The sequence below is a fragment of the Oryctolagus cuniculus genome, chromosome 1, assembly GCF_051225735.1.
Source record: "Oryctolagus cuniculus isolate XC-2025 breed Fujian yellow rabbit chromosome 1, ASM5122573v1, whole genome shotgun sequence".
Taxonomy (NCBI): domain Eukaryota; kingdom Metazoa; phylum Chordata; class Mammalia; order Lagomorpha; family Leporidae; genus Oryctolagus; species Oryctolagus cuniculus.
The window spans coordinates 56,277,950-56,298,760 of NC_142867.1; the positions used below are offsets into that span (position 1 = coordinate 56,277,950).

Below are 20,811 nucleotides of genomic sequence, written 5' to 3' on the forward strand. Positions count from 1 at the left end.
TAGACCTTAGTATTATTTCTATTTCAGAATATAAAAGCCCAGAGCAAGTAGATTCAGAGGGGTGTAATAGGAAAAAATTGTTGAACACTCTCTGAAAAAAAGTCACTTTATAAACCTGACTTCCCTAGTGAAGCAGAGAGTGAACATTAAAGTGCAGAGAACCATGGAATTTCCTGAGCTATCTCCTCAACAGTAACCTTCCTGCCACAGCTAGTCCCCAGCATTAATTCTTCCCCCAAAGCCTGCCCCAAGAATGTTAAAAATTAAAATCTACCACCTGTATTTATTTATTAGGTATAAGTATGATTTTTCTTGTACAAGTCTAAGTACATGTTCTGTTGAACATGGTGAAAAACAGAGATCCAGAGTAAAGTGATAGGAATAATAATAAAAGCTAATAGTTGTTGATTTCTCACTGTGCTCAAGATGCTTTGCACAAGACCTTCAGTACCTGATCCAACTCAATGAGAAGTTGTAACCATTTTAAGGTGATTTATAATCTGTACACCTTAGCTAGTAAATGATAGAGCCAAGTTTCAAACTCAGTTCTCCCTGATTGCAAAGTTCATTTTATTTAGCTCTAACAGGGTTCTCCAAGTGAGCCCCAATTTATACAACAAATCTCTAGGAATTTTTGGTTATTCTTTTTATTGAATTGACATTACTCTACTCCCTCACTTACCCAGCCACTTACACTTGTATATCCAGCAAGGATACTTAAAAACAAACAGACAAAACACCTGAGATTTTTTTCTTTTAATTTTTTTAATTTTATTTAAAAAAGAGAGACAAACTGCTTCACTCTCCAAATGCCTACAACAGCTGGAGCTGGGCCACGCTGAAGCCAGGAGCCCTATCTCAATCCAGGTCCCCACATAGGTGGCAGCAACCCAGCTAATTGAACTATTATCTGCCACTTTCCAGGGTGCACTTCCAGTAGGAAGCTGGAATTGGAAGCAAAGTCAGGACTCGAAGCCAGAAACTAATGCAAGCATTCCAAGTGACACATTAAAAGCTGTGCCCCTCAGCAAAGGTGTTTTGTCCTCAAAGGAGCGAGTTCTAGAAATACCAACTAACTGGATGTTATTTTTAAATAATTGTCACATGTTATTATTTATGTCTTCAATTTCTACATATTTCTAATAAAAACAGTAAATATTCAAAATGACACTAAATATGTGTTTGTATTTTTCTGATGATTGTGCTAAAAGGGAGGAGGAGATAGGAATGTTAAGTTGTCCTGAAGAACAAATATACTTTTTTTTTCCTCTGGTAATTTAGAAGTTACTTGAATACCTGCTTTTCCTCTGAGGCATGAATATAGACCTATTTGACCTACTACAGATAAGACAGTTTGTAAGTGATTCTATCTGATGGGATCCAAGTACACCTGCTCTCAGGATTAAGATGCTGCCATAAGAAGAATCTTACAACAGTATAAAATATATATTTTTTCTACCAATCATCATTTTTAATTGGTAAATGATAAGATTCTTTTTTTTTTTTAAGATTTATATATTTGGAGGGCCGAGTTAGAAAGAGGCAGAGAGAGAGAGAGAGAGAGAGATCTTATATCTGCTGGTTCATTCCCCAAATGGCCACAATGGCCAGAGCTAGGAGGATCTGAAGCCAGGAACCAGGAGTTTCTTCCAGGTCTTCCAGTGGGTGCAGGGGCCAAAGGACTTGGGCCAACTTCTACTGCTTTCCCAGGCCATAGCAGAGAGCTGGATTGGAAGTGGAGCAGCCAGGACCCATATAGGATGCTGACACTAGCAGGCAACAGCTTTACTATTACTCCACAGCACTGGCCTCTAAGAGAGATTCCTGAAAGTCTTCAAAACAAGAAAAGAATTTTATTTTTCTCAGACTTTGTTATCTAGATACATTGCTACAGCAGGTCTCAAAGGACTACATTTTTTGGCAAAAAAAAAAAAAAAATGTGGAGGTGGGAGAGTGATAAGGGTCTTTTTCTGCTATATAATCTGATATTAGTCTTGAAAGTAAGTTAGCAGAAAAATATTTGAGAGTGAAGACAGATATTTGTACTGGCTGAATCCAGATTTGGCCTGGAGAAGGTGTGAACATGTTTATTACAGCAGATGCCTCCAGCACAGTAGAATTTTAGAATGGCCGGAGAATCAGGACTTTGGTTTCCTCCCTTAATTGTCATCTTGTTCTTTATGAAAAGTTAATGTTCCTTCTTCCTCTGCCCTTTCAGCACAACCTCCAGCTCTCCTTGTTTCTCACGTTTTCTTTCAAGTTCTGAAGGACTGCTGTTTTCCCAGCGCTCCTGGAAAGCCCCTGCTGCTGAGAAACTGAATTACTGTAATTAGCTTGTAGCTATTCTTTATGAGGATTCGTTCATCGTCACTGTTTAAAATAGAAGCAGGAAATTTGAGGTAATTTACACAGAATCCCTACCACATAGATTAATTATTATCGTGATTTTCACTGAACAATTGCAGTTTAATAGTATTAGTTGTTAACCTCAGTATTTTTCTGAACTTTTTTTTGTTACTTTTTTCATATAATGGTCAAGGTTTTGGACCCCTTTTTTTATTCTTCAGAGGACGAGGCAGCCTATTAGGACTCTGAGTCTTCCTCTGTTCTAAAAGAAACTTCATACCGTTCAGTTCCGGAGGTACTGAACTACTACCATTTCCCACATTTCAGGAATAAGGTGGGCAAACCAAAGTCTCTGCCCTTGAAGAATGTCTATGCTTACACAGATGATAGATTAGTAAAAATAAATTACAATATAAGTGACTTAAAACAGATATAATCTGAGTATTATAAGAGTGCACTAATTCCTGGTGATCCGAGGAACACCACAAAGCAATTGTGACATTTGTGCCCCCTGAAAAATAAATGGGCATTTGTCATCCTGATAGAGTTGAGGTGAAGAGTAGAAAGACATAAACGTTACAGTCAGAGAAAACACCATCAGTCACTGGGAATTGTTGCTGGAGATAGACACGGGAGGAAAAGGTAGCCTGTGGTTAGACTGTGAATGATCTTGTATGCCACGCTAAAGAATTAAAATGTTGGAGCCTGCGCTATGGCAGAGAAGGTTAAGCTGCTGTCTGCAGTGCTAGCATCTCTTATGGGCACCAGTTTGAGTCCCGGCTGCGACACTTCCTATCCAGTTCCCTGCTAATGCACTTGGGAAAGCAGCAGAAGATGGCCCAGTGCTTGGACCCCTGCCACTCACATGGGAGATCCCGATGGAACTCCAGGCTCCTGGCTTTGGCATGACCCAGCTCCAGCTGTTGCAGCCATTTAGGGAGCGAACTAGCAGATGGAATATCATGCTCTATCTCTCTTCTCTGTCTCTCTCTGAACTCTGACTTTCAAATAAATAAATAAAATCTTTTCAAAAAGAATAAAATGTTTTTCTCTGAAAAGCATGGATTTTATTTCTATACTCATGATTTTTTTTGAAAAATTTATTTATTTATATGGAAGTCAATGTTAACACAGAGAGACAAAGAAAGGCAGAGAGAGAAAGGTCTTCCATCTGCTGATTCACTCCCCAGCTGCAGTGGCCAGAGCTGCGCCAGTCCGAAGCCAGGATTCAGGAACTTCCTCTAGGTCTCCCACATGGGTGCAGGGGCCCAAGGACTTGGGCCATCTTCCACTGCTTTCCCAGGCCATAGCAGAGAGCTGGATTGGAAGTGGAGCAGCTGGGACTCGAACCAGTGCCCCTATGGAATGCCATTACTGCAGGTGGCGGCTTTACTTACTACGCCACAGCACTGACCCCTCTTATGATTTTTTAAAAGAATGAAATAAACCAGTAGTACAAACTTGATTTTAAAGAACATAGTCACAAATATAAAGCTACTTCACATACTGTGGGAGAAAAATTTATTTCAGCAGTCTCTGAGTCCTTGGGTAAAACTCTGTAATAGGCATTGTGTGGTTTGCAGCAATGCCTAAGACATGGTTTCTGCTATCCATTAAATGATAACCTTAGTGGCGTAGACAAGCATGAAAACCACTAATAGTAAGCATAATAGAAAGAAATATACTGAAGTGTTGTACTTAGTAGGAGTGTGCCAATTAATAAGGAGACAAACCTGTTTAGTCCTCTTTTTTAAAAAATTTTTAATATTTATTTATTTGAAAGGCAGAGTTAACAGAGGTAGAGGTTGAGAGAGAGAGGTCTTCCATCTGCTGGTTCACTCCTTAAATGGCTGCAACAGCCAGAGCTGGGCCAATCCGAAGCCAGGTGCTTCTTGCAAGTCTCTCACATGCATGCAGGAGCTCAAGCACTTGGGCCATCTTCCTCTGCTTTCCCAGCAGAGAGCTGGATCAGAAATAGAGCAGCTAGGACTTGAACCGGTGCCCATATGGGATGCCAACACCACAGACAGCAGCTTTACCCACACCACAGCACCCACTTCCAGTCTTCTTTTTAAGGATGGGCAGCAAGACCCTCTTGTGACATTTGTATCCAGTTGATTCAGGTCATGTTATACACTTAGTTGCACATCTTTCCCACTGAGCACACTGCCATTTGTAATTCATGTTCAGATAGCTTCAGTAATCATTTTTGAGTAGCTGCTGTGTATAGTGCTCCAGGAAAGGGGATGATGATGATAGGAATTATTAATGTATATAAAGTGTTTCTTATATGCTGAGTGTTGTGGCCGAGCACTTTATATGCATTAGATCATAATCTTCACAACGATGTAAATATTACCATTGTCTCAATTTTACATTTGTTGAAACACTGTAGATAAATTTGAATCACTTTCCAAGGTCATACAACTCATCAATAGGAAAACAATTCAAACCCCAAAATTGTCCATGTGGCAATATAGCGTACTGAATATTCTAGAGCACCTCTCCCCCCAGTCACCACCACTATCAGCAATAAAAGACTAAAAATGTAGGATAAAACATAGTATTTTATTAAATACATAACTAAAGACAAGAAATTAAGGGAAATCATCCAGGGGGAAAGATGAAAAGGGAGACCTGAAAGAAGCTTCTGCCTCCTGGCTTCAGCTTGGCCCAGCCCCGGCCATTGCAGCCATCTTGAGAGCAAACCAGCGGGTGGAAGATCTCTTTGTCTCTCCCTCGTTCTATAACTCTGACTTTCAAACAAATAAATGAAATCTTTGAAAAAATTAAAATGTTTTTCTCTGAAAAGCATGGTGTGCTGATGCTAGCTAAAATGGTAGCTAACCTTGAAACACCTAGCAATACATGGAACCAAGAACATTTAATACCAGGTGGGGAGACTGAAATCTGTAAGCATACCTATACTAAAGAATGAAAGAATCAGTTGCTGCATCACCATAATCTTTTGCCGTGATTATTACGTTCTTAATAGCCTTCAAGTTTTCACCAGTGCCTCATGCATTCTATTATCGACATGGCTACCAGAGTCAGCAAGTAAGTCCTAGAGAAGTGTTTGGTCTAGTGGTTAGGACACTGGTTAAGATGCCTGCATCCCATCAGAGTACCTTAGTTCAGTACCCAACTCTGGCTGACTGTGGGAGACAGCAGTGATGGCTTAAGTAGCTGGGTCCCTGCCACCCACATGGGAGGAGACCTGGATTGAGTGCCTGACTGTGGCCTGTCCTAACCTGGCCTGTCGCAGCTCCCCCATTGCAAGTATTTGGAGAGTGAATCAACAGATGGAAACTCTGTCTCTGCCTCTAGAACAAAAAACCTAAAACCTTTTTCTAATAATTTACTCAGACCCTCCAGTTACTTTGTATCCTTCTCAGAGGCATTTTCCTAAATTAAATCCATGACTGTGTCCCCATTTCTGTTATGTCTTTGCAGAAATATCACTTTCTCAATGAGACCTCTTCTGAACACCCTATTTAAAATGTTACCTGTCACGCTCCAGCACTACTCGTGTGTGTGTGTGTGTGTGTGTGTGTGTCCATATCACATTACCTTATCTGTGATGGTTATTTTCTGTGCAAATAGGATGTAGATTCCATGAAGGCAAGAAGTTTGCATTTGTTCACTGATGTATCCTCATCTCCTATATTGTGCCTGGTACATAATTAGCAGTTAATAATGAATGAAGAGGCTCATGTTGTGGCATAGTGTGTAAAGCCACCGCCTGCAACAATGGCATCCCATATGGGATGAGACCCAACTACCCCCTTTCTGACCCAACTCCCTGCTAATGTGCCTGGGAAAACAGCAAAAGATACCTCAAGTGCTTGGGCCCCTACACCCACATATTTATTTATTTAAAAGGTAGAGTGACAGAGAAGGAGAAACAGAAATCTTCCAACTGCAGTTTACTTCCCAGATATTCACAACAACCAGGACTGAGCCGGTCCAAAGCCAGGAACCAAGAACTCCACATAGGCCTCCCCTGTGGGTGGCAGGGACCTAGTACTTGGGCCATGATCTGCTGCCTTCACAAGCACATTAGCAGGAGCTGGATCAGAAGCAGAGAAACCAGGACTCAAACCAGCACTCTGTAAAGGATGCAGGCATTCCAAGTGGCAGTTTAACCTGGTTGTACCACAACACTCACCTGTTACACTAGAGTTTTTTCTGACTCCAGAATCCATCCCTTTAACAACTACATAGTATATGCTTCCTTGTACCTTCACAAAGCTTGCCATCTAGTGAGTATGGACACTAGAGTCTCAACTCTAACAACTCTGTGACCTTGGTAATGTTATTTTACTTCTCTATGCCACAGTGTTTTTATCTGTAAATAAAGATGATAATGATATTTACCTTCTAGCATTATTATAGGGTTAAATGTGATAATACAGGTATGGTTCTTACAGCCCAGCACATAAATGTTGATGAATACTGCTGACTTTTTGTTACTGTTACAACTTGTCTCTTTTCTCTTGTCAAGCTTAGCTCAGTTCCCTGACAAATTGCTATGAATATGGTAAAGGCCAATCAGAAATTTTGTTGGTGAACATACTGGTTGTCTGGCACAAGAATCAGCATTCAAACCAACTGTCTAAATAATTCGTACTGACTTTGCTGAGTGTTGATAATCATGACATATCAATAATGGATAGGGGCAGTAGAAGGGAGGATATGATTTTTGTATTTGCTATTGGGTCTAGAAAACTGTGGGATAACCCTCTGAGGCTCTGTAAGAATCTTCTCACTCATACCACATTCTCCTTCTGGCTGCTCCTCTTCTGATCCAGCTCTGCTATGGCCTAGGAAAGCCATGGAAGGTGGCCCAAGTGCTTGGGCCTCTGCACCCATGTGAGAGACCTGAAAGAAGCTCCTGACTTCGAATTGTCCCACCTTTGGCCCTTGGGGCAATTTGCGGAGTAAACCAGCAGATGGAAGACTATCTCTCTCTGTCCCTCCTTCTCTCTGTAGCTCTACCTCTCAAATAAATAAATAAAAATATTAAAAAAAAAAAAAAGTTGTGGCAGAAGGACTCCCAAAGGTCTAGTCAGTGCTGCTGGCTTTTTTTTTTTTTTTTAAGAAAAAAAAAAGTTTTATTTATTTAATTTGAAAGCCAGAATTACAGAGAAAGAGGGAGAGACCGAGAAGGATCTTCATCCACTGGTTCATTCCCCAAATGGCCACAATGGCCAGAGTTGGGCCAGACCAAAGCCAGGAACCAGGAGCTTCTTTCAGGTCTCCCATGTGGGTACCAGGGGCCCAAGCACCTGGGCCTCCATCTGCTGCCTTCCCAGGCACATTAGTAGAGAGCTGGATCACAAGTAGAGCAGCCAGGAAACCAAACCAGAGCCTATATGGGATTCCACTGCTGCAGGCAGCAGCTTAACCTGCTACACCACAACACACACCCCATGACGTCTGTTATTCCTTTGCTATTCAATAAGACTGCAAACTCGGATGCTTAAACAAGACAGAAAGGTAATGTAAATGATTGGAGTAGAAATAGTACAGCACTAGAGAATGCTTGTTCCATGTTTACATTTACTATCTAGTTCCAGTCATTTGTTGTCAAGCAAAAATATGGATGCATTGTTAACAGGTCTTCCAATTTTCAAAGAAAATTTGAATTTTTAAGATTTCTTAATTTATTATTCATAATCAACTCAAAACAGAAGAACTTAGGCTTTTCAGTTTATGACTTGGACTTCTGTGTATATCTCCAGAAAGTGAATTGTAGAATTATAACATGAAAGGTAGTCTGTCCCCTCCCCAAAAAAAAAAGAAAAAATTTGAACATCCTTGTTGAGAGAAGAGAAAAGAATAAGGTCAGACACTTGTAAAAGTTACAAGCGGCTCAATAGGCTAATCCTCCGCCTGTGGACCCGGTCAGGGCGCCAGATTCTGTCCCGGTTGCTCCTCTTCCAGTCCAACTCTCTGCTGTGGCCCGGGAGTGCAGTGGAGAATGGCCCAAGTGCTTGGGCCCTGCACCCGCATGGGAGACCAGGAGGAAGCACCTGGCTCCTGGCTTCGGATCAGCAGGCCGGCCGCAGCGACCATTGCGGGGTGAACCAAAGGAAAAGGAAGACCTTTCTGTCTGTCTGTCTCTCTCTCTCTCTCTCTCTCTCACTGTCCACTCTGCCTGTCAAAAAAAAAAAAAAAAGTTACAGAATGATTGGGGCTGGTGCTGTGGTGTAGCAGGTAAAGCCTCCATTTGTAGTGCCAGCATCCCATATGGGCACCAGTTGAGTCCTGGCTGCTCCACTTCTGATCCAGCTCTCTGCTACAGCCTGGGAGCAGTATAGGATGGCCCAAGTCCTTGGGCCTCTGCACCCACATGGGAGACCTGGAAGAAGCACCAGGCTCCTGGCTTCAGTTCAGCCCAGCTCCAGCCATTGTGGCCATTTGGGGAGTGAACCAGTGGAAGGAAGACCTCTCACTTTCTCTCTGCCTCTCTCTCTCTCTCTCTCTCTCTCTGCCTCTGCCTCTGCCTCTGCCTCTGCCTCTGCCTCTCTCTCTGCCTCTCCGCCTCTCCGCCTCTCCGCCTCTCCGCCTCTCCGCCTCTACCTCTGCAACTCTGCCTTTCAAATAAAAAAATAAGATCTTAAACAAAAAGAAGCTACAGAATGGGGGTCAGCATTGTGGACAGCATGTTAAGCTACCACCACATTGGCATTCCATTTGGTGATGGTTCGAGTCCTGGCTGCTCCATTTCCAATCAAATGTTCTGTTAATGTGCCTGGAAAAGCAGAAGATGCTCCAACTACTTGGGCCCCTTCCACCCATGTGGGAGACCATAGCATTCCAGGCCTGGCCATAGCGGCCATTTGGGAAGTGAACAAGAAGATAGATCTCTTTCACTGTTCCTCCCTCTCTGTAACTCTGCCTTTCAAATAAATAATTCTTCAAGAAGGAAAATTATAGAGTGACAAAAGGAATACAAGCCAAAGAATGAAACAGCACAAGAGAATCATATGGAAAAGATCAATTTACATTGCAGAATTCCTTCTTTGGAATAGAAATTAAAAGGAAATTGCAATTCAAGCATTCTTTAGTAGATTATGTAGCACCATTAAAAAATCAACTGATCATTTGTTTTGCAAGAAAATTTAAAGGAAACAGAATTATGAACTGAAGCTAGGCTCTAATTTATTCTTCAGTAGCATGGAAACTGATTTATTCTGTTGGCCTGTCCAAGTACATTTTCTTTTTAGAAGATTGTTACAGACAGATAAAAGGAGCATGGGTCTGACAAAAAGGACAGTGACATCTCCCTCATTCTGAGATACCAGAAGGTGAGGTGAAAGGCAGCGCTGAAGGGAGGAGGCCTCCCATACACTAACAAGTAATGCAGGAAGATGGGGACAGGCTGCCAGAGGTGTCCTGTGTGAGTCTGATTCAATTCTGATTCTGTGATTCTCCCTCAGCCTTGGTACACCTGGCATCCTAGGTCTTGTTGTAGGAGGATTCCAAGGTAGTTGTATAATTCCTTTTTTTTTTTAAGATGTATTTATTTATTTGAAAGGCAAAGTTTACACAGAGAGAGAAGGAGAGACAGAAAGATGTCTTCCATCCACTACTTCACTCCCTAAAATGCCGCAGTGGCTGGAGTTGCGAAAATCTGAAGCCAGGAGCCAGGAGCTTCTTCCGAGTCTCCCACGTGGGTGCAGGGTCCCAAGGACTTGGGCCAACTTCTACTACTTTCCCAGGCCATAGCAGAGAGCTGAATCGGAAGTGGAGCGGCCAGGACTCGAACAGGCGCCCATATGGGATGCCAGCATTGCAAGTGGCGGCTTTCCCCGCTATACCACAGCACCGGCCCCTGTACAATTCCTTAATACGTATTTTTAAAATAAAATTTTATATCAGGATAGTTTAATCAAAATATGGGAAACTATTTCATTCTATACTATTTTTATATTTTATTTATTTATTATTTTTATTTTACACATAGGGACAGAGATGGCTTTCATCTGATGTCTTACTCCCCAAATGCCACAGCAGCTGGGATTGGGCCAGGTTAAAGCCTGGAGCCAGGAATTCAATGCTTTTCCCACATAGGTAACAGCAACCCAAATACTTGAACTTTCACCTGTTGCTACTCAGAGTGCACATTACCAGGAAACTAGAATGAGGAGCGGAGCTGGGATTCAAACCCAGGTATTCCAATGTGGGATGTAGGTGTCCCAATCAACAGCTTAACTGCTAGGCCAAGCATCTGTTTTATGATTTTGATTGGATATTTTTGTCTTCTAGTAAAAATTCAGTCTTCCAAATGTATTTCTCTTCTTACTTTACTACCATCATGTGTAGAATATGATGTAACATATTCATATCCTCCAAACTTAAAAAAGGAGTTAGCAAGTTTTAACATTCACTGTGATTTTTCTCAACCAGTGAAATATCTGCTATTTCCAATCACTATCCCACTTATTGTAAACCTTGGGGGAAAGAGATGATTATGAAATATACTGTACTAGACATACAGGTTGGAAGAAAACACTAGATTAAATATAGTTTGAAAATTCTGTTTAAAAATTTTTAAATAGTTCAATTAGAAGTACGTGAGAGCAAGAGCCGGCGCCGCAGCTCAATAGGCTAATCCTCCACCTAGCGGCGCCAGCACACTGGGTTCTAGTCCCGGTCGGGGTGCCGGATTCTGTCACGGTTGCCCCTCTTCCAGCCCAGCTCTCTGCTATGGCCTGGGAAGGCAGTGGAGGATGGCCCAAGTGCTTGGGCCCTGCACCCCATGGGAGACCAGGAGAAGCACCTGGCTCCTGCCTTCGGATCAGCACGGTGCACCGGCCATTGGAGGGTGAACCAACAGCAAAAGGAAGACCTTTCTCTCTGTCTCTCTCTCTCACTTTCCACTCTGCCTGTCCAAAAAAAAAAAAAAGAAAGAAGAAGTACGTGAGGAGGCCAGTGCTATAGCATAGCAGGTAAAGCCACCGCCTACAGTGCAGGCATCCCATGTGGGTGCTGGTTCAACTCCTAGCTGCTCCACTTCCAATCTAGCTCTCTGCTATGGCCTAAAGGAAAGCAGTAGAAGATGGCCCAAGTCCTTGGGCCCCTCCACCCAGGTGGAAGACCCAGAAAGAAGCTTCTGGCTCCTGGCTTCAGATCAGCCCAGCTCCAGCCATTGCAGCCATCTAGGGAGTGAACCACCCGATGAAAGATATTCGTTGTCTGTCTGTCTCTCTCTCTCTCTCTCTGCCTCTGCCTCTCTATAACTCCGCATTCAAATAAATGAATCTTTGAAAAAAAAAAAAAGTACATGAGTTGGGGTTGGCATTATGATGTAGCAGGTAAAGTCACTGCCTATAGTGCCGTCATTTTATATGGGCACCGGTTTGAGTCCTGACTGCTCTACTTCCAATCTAGCTCCCTACTAATGCACTGGGGAGGGCAACACAGGATGGCCCAAGTGCTTGAGACCCTGCCCCCATGTGAGAGACCTGAAAGAAGCTCCTGGTTCCTAGCTTCAGATCATTCCAGCTCTGGCCATTGCAGCCATTTGGGGAATGAACAGTGGATGGAAGATCTTGCTCACTCTCTCACTTTTGGTCTCTCTCTCTTTCACCCTCCTGAACTTGGCCTTTCAAATAAATAAATGAATCCTTTAAAAAGAAACACAGGAAGATTTCAGGTAGATAGTTAGAAAATGGGCATAGCCCACAGCACCTCCCACTGGGCTTGTACAGATAGGGACCCTCCTAAACCATGATTCTAGTCAGCATGGTAATTTGTGCATCCACAGCTGTGGAACAAATATTTGTCTTCTCTTCAGTTGTGCTCCAAGAAAAGTGAAGTCTGCAATCTTGGGATAGGAGCAAGTACCATCAGCAAAACTGTAGGAGGAAAATGCATGTAGAGTTTCTTCCAACTGAGCAGAGCAGAGGGAAGACTAATAAAATGGAGCTGGGATTCCTAACTCCACTCTCCTTCCCTTTTGTTTCTTTTACATATATTAAACTTGCAAATAACATTTCGTTTGAAAAAATTCTTACTAAGCTTTAAATGCCCTCTCATCTTTAAATGGTATCACAGAAGTTTGTTGAATGAATTATCCAGTATTCAATACAAGAGCTCAGATCTCTTAAATTCAGATCACTTATTGCTCTATATTAGAATCTTCCCAAAAGTTTGTGGAAAGTAGAATTAAAAGATTTTTTTGGGTACAGAAAAATTTTAAATCCATGCATAGTTGTGTTTTTTTTATAATAGCATTTTTGATGAAGTTTTAGAAGACACCTCAAATGAACTCTGATCCTCTGGCCTGAATTAGTGACTCTTACTTCCCAGTAAAAATCACCTGGAGTGCTTACACAGGCAGAGCAATTAAAACCAAAACTCTCTGGGACTGAGGTCTGGACAGCAGTATCTTAAAAGTTCCAGTTTCTAGATTCAGAATGTAAGCTTCCCAAAATCCTGAAAGTTAGTCGTTCACTTTTGTATAAATGCTGAGGATATCTCCTACAATTTAATGTCCTACTTGACCAGTAGAAACTGGTTATGAAGACATTTCTCTCCAGGGTGGGAGGTGGGAGGAAAACATTGGCAATTTTAGAGTCCAAAAACTTACTTAGTGACCTTTATCTAACAGCTCTAAAAGTTTAGAATTCTAAAAGACAATAAAAAATGAGGAACACTTAACCTGTTGATTCAAATCAAAACCTTATTCTCTTCTTTGTGCTCAGACCCTTTGGTAGACCAAATGAATAACCTCACCATAGCAGATCTAAATTTTATCTTTGAGGAACTTGTCACTTACTAGACCTGAGTTGGGAAAAAGTAACTCATAAAATATCATGGTAATAATAATCTTTAGCATTGATTGAACACTTCCTGAGTGCCATGCAGTGCATTAAGCACTTTATACATCAGGTACCACTTAATCTTCACAGTTATAACCTCCAAAGGTCATTTGAGTTCAGAACCCATTCTACTGTCATCCGTCAATCCATAGACTAATGAGAGAGAATAAAAGGGTAATTCTTTTTAAGCCACTAAGTTTTAGCTGTTAGTTTAATATTTATTCTTAATAACTACTTTTTGGCTGAAACAATAAAGAGAAATACTATATGTAGTAAGTGCCATGGCAGCGTTAGCTAATATTATTATTGTCATTAGGTAGACTTTTGATGCCAGATTTTGAAGTCTAAATATGATCAAGTGGGAGTTATTGTAAGTACTTGGGCAAGGGAACCAGCATGAATTAAAGTATATTTTATTAACTTTGCAGTGGAGTATGGCTTAAAAGAAATATTGATTAGCACAAAAAATATATTTTCAAGCACTGATTAGAAATGTCACAAAAACAGAACAACATGTATGGAAATGCTAATCAGTAGTTCCATGTTGAATTACTTTACATATTATAAAAACCTGTTAAAGTTATGCAATTTTGTACCTTTTGTGACTCAGAATATTGAGTCACCATTAATAATTCTTTTTCTTCATAGTTGGAATTTTATCAACTTTATCCTTATGTCTGTGAATTTTGTAGAAAATTTTCTTTAGAATAACAATAAAAGTAGCAAGCCTCAAGGTTAACAAGTAATGAAGAGGTTTGTTTTCATTCAAGCAAACCCAGGAATACTTTTTCCAAAACGTTTTCTGGCAGCTGTTTGTACTTTTGCTCTCTCTCAAGTCAAGGAGATATGCATATGCGGCCAGAAGTTTTGTCTATTTTCTAAATAATTGATTTCCCAATCACATGTTTGATGACTTAACTCATGTTGCAAAGATTTGTGGTGTTACAAGAAAAGCTTTGGAAAAACAACACATTTTTTGCTTTATTATTTTTTTTACCAGAACAAGTTCATTTGTTTAATTATGGGAGGGGAGAGAGTTGTAGAGCCTATACTTGGCCAAAGCTAAAATCTGTTTTCTTTTCCATCCAAGAGTGTTAACTGAAGTTGACTTGACTTATGGGAAGTACATTGCAGCTGACATCTGGTCTGGGCGTGCTTCAGGCCAAAGTGTTGTCATGCAAAATCTATCCAATAGGAGTGGAATTTGAATTCTCTAGAAGCAAGTAAAAAGAAATTATCTGGACAAAATCACTTTATTTGGAGCTAATAGATTCTAAAATCTTACAGAATAACCCCCTCTATAGTTTGGAGACAAAATACTGTCTAACAGTTAGTAGTTAACTTGTTCTTCTTGAGACAACTATGTGCCCAGTTTCATTGGCTTTATTCTGTTGTTTTAAACTTGGTATATGTTTTAAACTTGGTGTATATATATTTAAGAATTACCATCCCAGCCCCCAACAGAATGCTAAACACATCTTTGATGCTCTGAAAAATGGTCATGATCATAGAAAAAGTTATCCTTATGTGCCAGTATTATACAGAGATCCTTCTGTCTAAGCGCAGATGTTACCTTATTTAATCATTGTTTCATTTATATCTTTTATCCACCACCCTGTTCTTGGTCTTGAATGAGTGAGATTATACATATATATATGTGTATATATATATGGTTTAGGACTCCTTACTATAATGTAAAATGTCAAAAGAACATTAGTATCTTTGTGTTTATGATTGGCATGTGTATGACTACCATTAACTTCAGATCTTTTTAAAGGTCTAGTTTCAGATTCTGATAGCACTTCTTAATTTTTAATTTTTTATATATGAGGCAGAGAGGCAAACAAAGGGTAAGCTCGCATATACTAACTCACTCCCCAAACTGCCTGCAGTGTCTGGAATTGGGGCAGGGCCAAAGCCAGGAACCAAAAACTTAATCCAAGTTTCCCATGTGGATGGCAGGAACCCAATTACTTGGGCTAGTACCACAGCCTCCCAGGGTCAGAGTTAGCAGAAAGCTGGAGTCAGAAGTGGACCTTGGAATTAAACTCAGGCACTGCAGCAGGGGATGCAGGCATCTTAACCACTAGAGTGGTTTTTCAGAATTTTTTGTCTTCCGTAGTGTCCACTAGGCAAAAGCTTCTGTAGGCAGCAAGATGATTAAAGCATGTATCACTGAAAGCAGATATAAATAAATTTAGATATTTCCTGTTCCTTCTACTTAAATTTGAAAACCATACTTCTTGCAATGCAAGTCATTCAAGAAAATGTCAAGGACAGAATTTTGTAGCAACCACTTGATACTTTCTTTTAGGGTAATATTAATCAAGTCATTAGATGTAGAAAACATGATGGGAAGGAATCAAATCACAGAATTCCTAGAATATCAAGTTAAAGAATTTATATTAATATTATTATCTAGTCACTCAGAAGCAGTAGATAATATCATACTCTTGAGCAGGATAGTGATGTGATTGTGTCTCAGAAACTTATGGTCAGAAGAATTGAGAAGTTGGAATGACAGAGGGAAGAGGCCACTTCGTGGGCTAGCATAAAAGACAAGTGTTGGTTGGGTACTTACAAGAGATCCACATAGAAAGGTAGCAAGGATTATGAAGGTAAATGTCTACATAGCCAAACAAATAATGCAAATGACTTTAGGAGGCCAAATGGAGAGCACATGCGCCATCTAAAGAGAAGACCCTGGTAAACTCCAGCCATTGTTGCCATCCAGAAATGTGGGGACATCATTACTAGATCTTTCAGTTTTTCAAAAGAAGCTACATTTTTAAATGTTGACTTCATTTTTAAAAAGTCCTAGACACAAAATAAAACAGTTCTCTATAGCCAGATAAAGCTGATAGGATGCCCTCCTTACAACCTCTAGCTTTTAGCCTCTGGTTGTGAATTTTTTAATATTTACTTTTATATATTTATTTGAAGGGCAGAGAGAGTACAAGCAATATCTTCTGTTTGCTGGTTCATTCCTTAAATACCTTCAACAACCAGAGCTGGGCCAAGCTGAAGTCAGGGAGCCTGGAACTCCATATGAGTGGGGGGTGCTCAGATTCTTGAGCCATCACCGGCCACCTCAAAGTGTGTTAGCGGGAAGCTGAGTTGAGTAGCCAGGACCCAAACTAGGCAGTTGATATGAGAGGCAGGCATCTTAAGCAGCAGCTTTATCTGCTGTGCCACGGTGCCCACCAGATTGTTAATTCTTACTATGTGGTATAGTAGGGAAAAGGTTTTAACTTTGAAGTCAAAAAGATCTGAATGTGGTGCAATGGTTAGGATGCCACATGCTACATCAGAGAGCCTGGATTCAAGACCCAGCTCTTCTTCAGATTCTCACTTCCTGCTAAGAAGTACCTTGGGAAAAGCTCAAATACTTGGGGTCCCAGCCATGCACATGAGAGATTCAGCTTAAGTTCCTGGCTCCCGGCTGAGCCCCAGCTGTGGCAGGCATTTAAGACTGAGCTAGCAGATGAAAGATCTTGATTAATACTAATTTCCTCTCTCTCTCACTTACCTCCCTCCCTCTCCATTGCTTTACCTGCCTTTCAAATAAAATGAAAAATAAATTTTAAAAGTTTTAAAAGTCTGGATCCAAATATTGATACATTCTGAGTCTTTAAACAAGTATTTAAAATGAAGATAACTAAAGATGAGGGGTGTCAATGCACATAAAGAACCCAGCATAGTTCTTGGCATATGGTTAGTGTACAGTGAGTAACTGTATAAAAATCAGGACATGAACTACCAGTTACATATCTGTTTCATCAGTCACTTGAATATACATCAAATATCGAGGCCCAAGTTGACTCAGGTCAACATTCTTAACTACTACCCTATATTGCTTGTGGAGATATTATATCCTCTTTCATGAGCCATCTATAATCCCAACTAGAGCTGAAAAGTTTTCCATTTAGTAACTTTCACTCCAGGTAACGTTTAAGCAAAACTTTAAGATGTGTAGCTTTTACTTAGCTTTATCTGTGTTTAATGACTTTTGCTGTACTAACACTAGAACTGTGATAGTAGCGAAGATTAGTGCCTGTCACAATGCTAAGCATTACGATCCAGGCCAACAGTGGGAGAAAACGACCTTTGTCTGGAAGTGGACCCAGCATGCCACTGTAGGGGTGTCTTTTTTTCATTCTCCACCTCATCGAGGCCCTTGAGGGTTCTGGTCAGCTGCTCTGAGAGTCACAGGACATAGGAATTAGAAAACTTTTGGTGCAGTACAGATTGATAACAGAGTTGAAAGAATAGAAAATACAAAACTCATGTCTCTTCTTTGTGGGTAGCAAAAGCAAATATTTTATTAACAGCTTGTTCCTAAAGAGAATTTTATAAATACATTATTCTTCTAGTTTAATTTTGCTTAGGTAGCACTGTTTCCTTCGTATTAGTCAGCATTGTTAGCATTTTTGAGAAGTTGGAGACTCCATGGGGATTTGTGGAGGAGCTGCTGAATTACAGAAGAAATTAGTACAGCAGAAAATAAATTATGTGGTGCTATAAATATGTGACTCAGTGACTCAGCAAATTCCCTTTATGTCCAAAGTGCAAACATGTTGTACCTAACTCATGAGATCTGTTTTTAATTTCTCCAGCTTTGCGGTTGTCTCTGTTTGTCACTGATAAATTTGTTACATGATATGAGAGACATGAAGATAAAGAGAGACCACTTTCAGAGGGAGGCTTAAGGGTTGGGCAAATGAAAACAGGGGGAGCCCTCAGTCATAGGAGTGCCTCAGTATTGAAGGCAGGGGACTGCCAGGAAGAAGTCAGTCATCTGGAATGACTGTGACAAATTAGCTGGTTTTATTACACTCTTGAGTGACATTTCCAGCTAATAAAAAATCGTAATCTGAGAAGCAAACCTTTGGAAAATATATGACTAACCTTTTCAGATTCAACACGTATTCTGTGTTCTTCCAATACCTGTAGGCAATAAAAGGATTTAAGGCACATATTTCTGAGGATGGATATAAATTAATTATGAAATTTCATTTTCATTTACTTACATTTGAAAATCATGCTTGCCATCCATGCTGTTGATTAGAATGTCAGAAAGGGCAGAATTTTGTAACAGACCACTTCTTGATCCTTCCTGTTACAGTAGCATCAATCCACTCAGTAATTATCCCTCCAGTATAATATTTGGTATACTTCAGCCAGACATATGGTTCATGCTGAGATGGCAAAGACACAGTCTGTGCCCTCAAAGGCTTTTAGGAGAGAGATATGTAGGGGCTAGTGCTGTGGCGCAGTGGGTTAACACCCTGGCCTGATGCGCCAGCATCCCCTATGGGTGCCAGTTCCAGACTCGGCTGCTCCACTTCTGATCCAGCTCTCTGCTATGGCCTAGAAAAGCAGTAGAAGATGGCCCAAGTCCATGGGCCCCTATTCCCGCATGGGAGACCTGGAAGAAGCTCCTGGCTCCTAGCTTCGGGTCAGCACAGCTCCAGCCATTGCAGCTAATTGGGGAGTAAACCATCGGATGGAAGAGAGTCTCTCTCTCTCTCTCTCTCTCTCTCCCTCTCCCTCCCTCCCTCTCTCCCTCTCTCCCTCTCTCCCTCTCCTCTCTCTGTGTAACTCTGACTTTCAAATAAATAAATAAATCTTTTTTTTTTAAAAAAGGAGAGAGATATGTTAAGAAACTAATTTTTAAATTATGTTTAAGTAATAGTGTTTTAAAAATCTAATTATTGGCATTTTAATTAATACAATCAACTCTAAGGGTCATTCAAAATATGAAAAGTATAGAAACTAATTTTATTTAGTACACTGTCTTATAAAACAGTAAAGTGTTATGTTTTAAAAAACTCAATCCCTTGATAATTTTTGTTAGGATGCAAATGTTAATATGATTTATTGTTAATATGTTTCAACACATTGGCAACAGAAATCTATCAAATAGTGTTTTATCTTGCATAATCCTGAGAAAGATTCTAACGTGGCATTTCAACACATTCTCCAGCAAAAGGAGTTGTAAATATAACACAAAATAGAATGAAATAATTGTTAGGGAAGTGTAAGCAAAGTTCTATATAAAGTAGTATTTTTGTCTGCTCAGGCTGCCATAACAAAATACCATGTATAGATCTGGGTAGTTTGAACAACCGAAATTCGTTTTCTCATAGTTCTAGGGCTAAAGTTCAGGGTAAAGGTTCCAGCCAATTCAGTTTCTGGTGAGGGCTCCCTTTCCTGTTTGCAGAAGCCTGCCTTATCTGTATGCCCTCACATGATCTTTCTTCAGTGTGCATGTATAGAGAAAGAGCCAGCAAACTCCCTAGTGTCTAAGAATACTAATCTTACTAGATCAGGACCTCCCTTTTATAAACTTTATTCTTAATTGCTTCCTTACTCCACATATAACCACACTGGGGTTGGGCTTCAACCTAAGAATTTGGGCGACAGAAACATTTAGTCCCTAACAGATAGGAAATAAGGAAGAGCAACCAGGGATGGCATTTTGAAAGAAGTGGTACCATCTGGACACCCCCCGCCCCAGGAGAACTGACCAGGCAAATTGAGGAAATATATGACTTCTCGTCTTCTATGCCCTTTCCTAACCTCACTTACCCTCTTATTTTCTTTAAGATATTTTTGTTTGTTTGCTTTTATTTATTTGAAAGAGTAACAGAGAGAAGAGGAGGGAATAAAGGAAGGAAGGAGGGAGGGAGAAGGAGAGAGAAAAAGAGATTTTCTATCCACTGGTTTACTCTTCAGATGGCTACAGTAGCCAAGTCAAAGACAATAACTCAGTCCTGGTCCCCTACATGGGTCCCAGGGGGCCTAAGTACTTGGTCCATCTTCTGCTGCTTTCCCAGGTGCATCAACAGGCAGCTGGATCAGAAGTAGAGGAGCAAGGACTCAGACTGGCACGCCAACAGGGGATGCATATCTTGCAGGTGGTGGCTTAATCCACTGCAGCACAATGCAAGCTCCAGCCCTCTTACCGTCTCCTGTTTTTGACTTCAGATTCTCCCATGAGTACTCTTTCTTTCCTGTTTTGGAAACTTAACCTGAACGCCTTCTTTCATAAGCAGTTGTGGACAACTGGGCAAAGATATCTCCAAGCCTGCTTTAATATTTGCTTTTGAGTAGGAGCTAGGCTTTAAACTATACAAATGAAACATGAATAGTAAACTTCTAGCCATTAATAAGTAGAAGAACTGGGGAAGGCAGGAGGTAGATTTGGTGATGTTCGTAAAAGCCTTAGAAGTAGGAAATAATCCCTTAGTGAGCTTAAAAAAATCTCTAGACCTGAGACAGTTTAATTTAGCTTTATAGCTATTTATTCTTAGCAGTGGACCTTTCTTGGTTATTATTTTTAGCCAGATAATTACTGCTGTTTACTTACTTTATAGAATTTGAGGTATGATTTTTTTACTTACCCATACAGACACTCGAGAACTTTGACCTGCTCTATAATTCAGTGGATATTTCTTTCTCCTGGAAAATGGCTACTTAGGTAAACAGCTTGTTCTTCTAGAGGTTCAGTTTTAATGAGTCTTTCCAAAATAAATAAGAATCTGTAGAATTAAAGTTGGAGAAGAGGGATGGGCATTACATATTTGGTTAAGCTGCCACTTGGAATACCTACATCCCATATTGGAGTGCT

General features: G+C 40.5%; 1 protein-coding gene across 10 annotated transcripts in view; it reads left to right on the forward strand.

The window, feature by feature from the left end:
* Window positions 1-20,811, forward strand: part of SBF2 (SET binding factor 2) — a 517,136-nt gene that overhangs the window by 378,798 nt on the left and 117,527 nt on the right. The gene's annotated exons all lie outside the window — the stretch shown is intronic.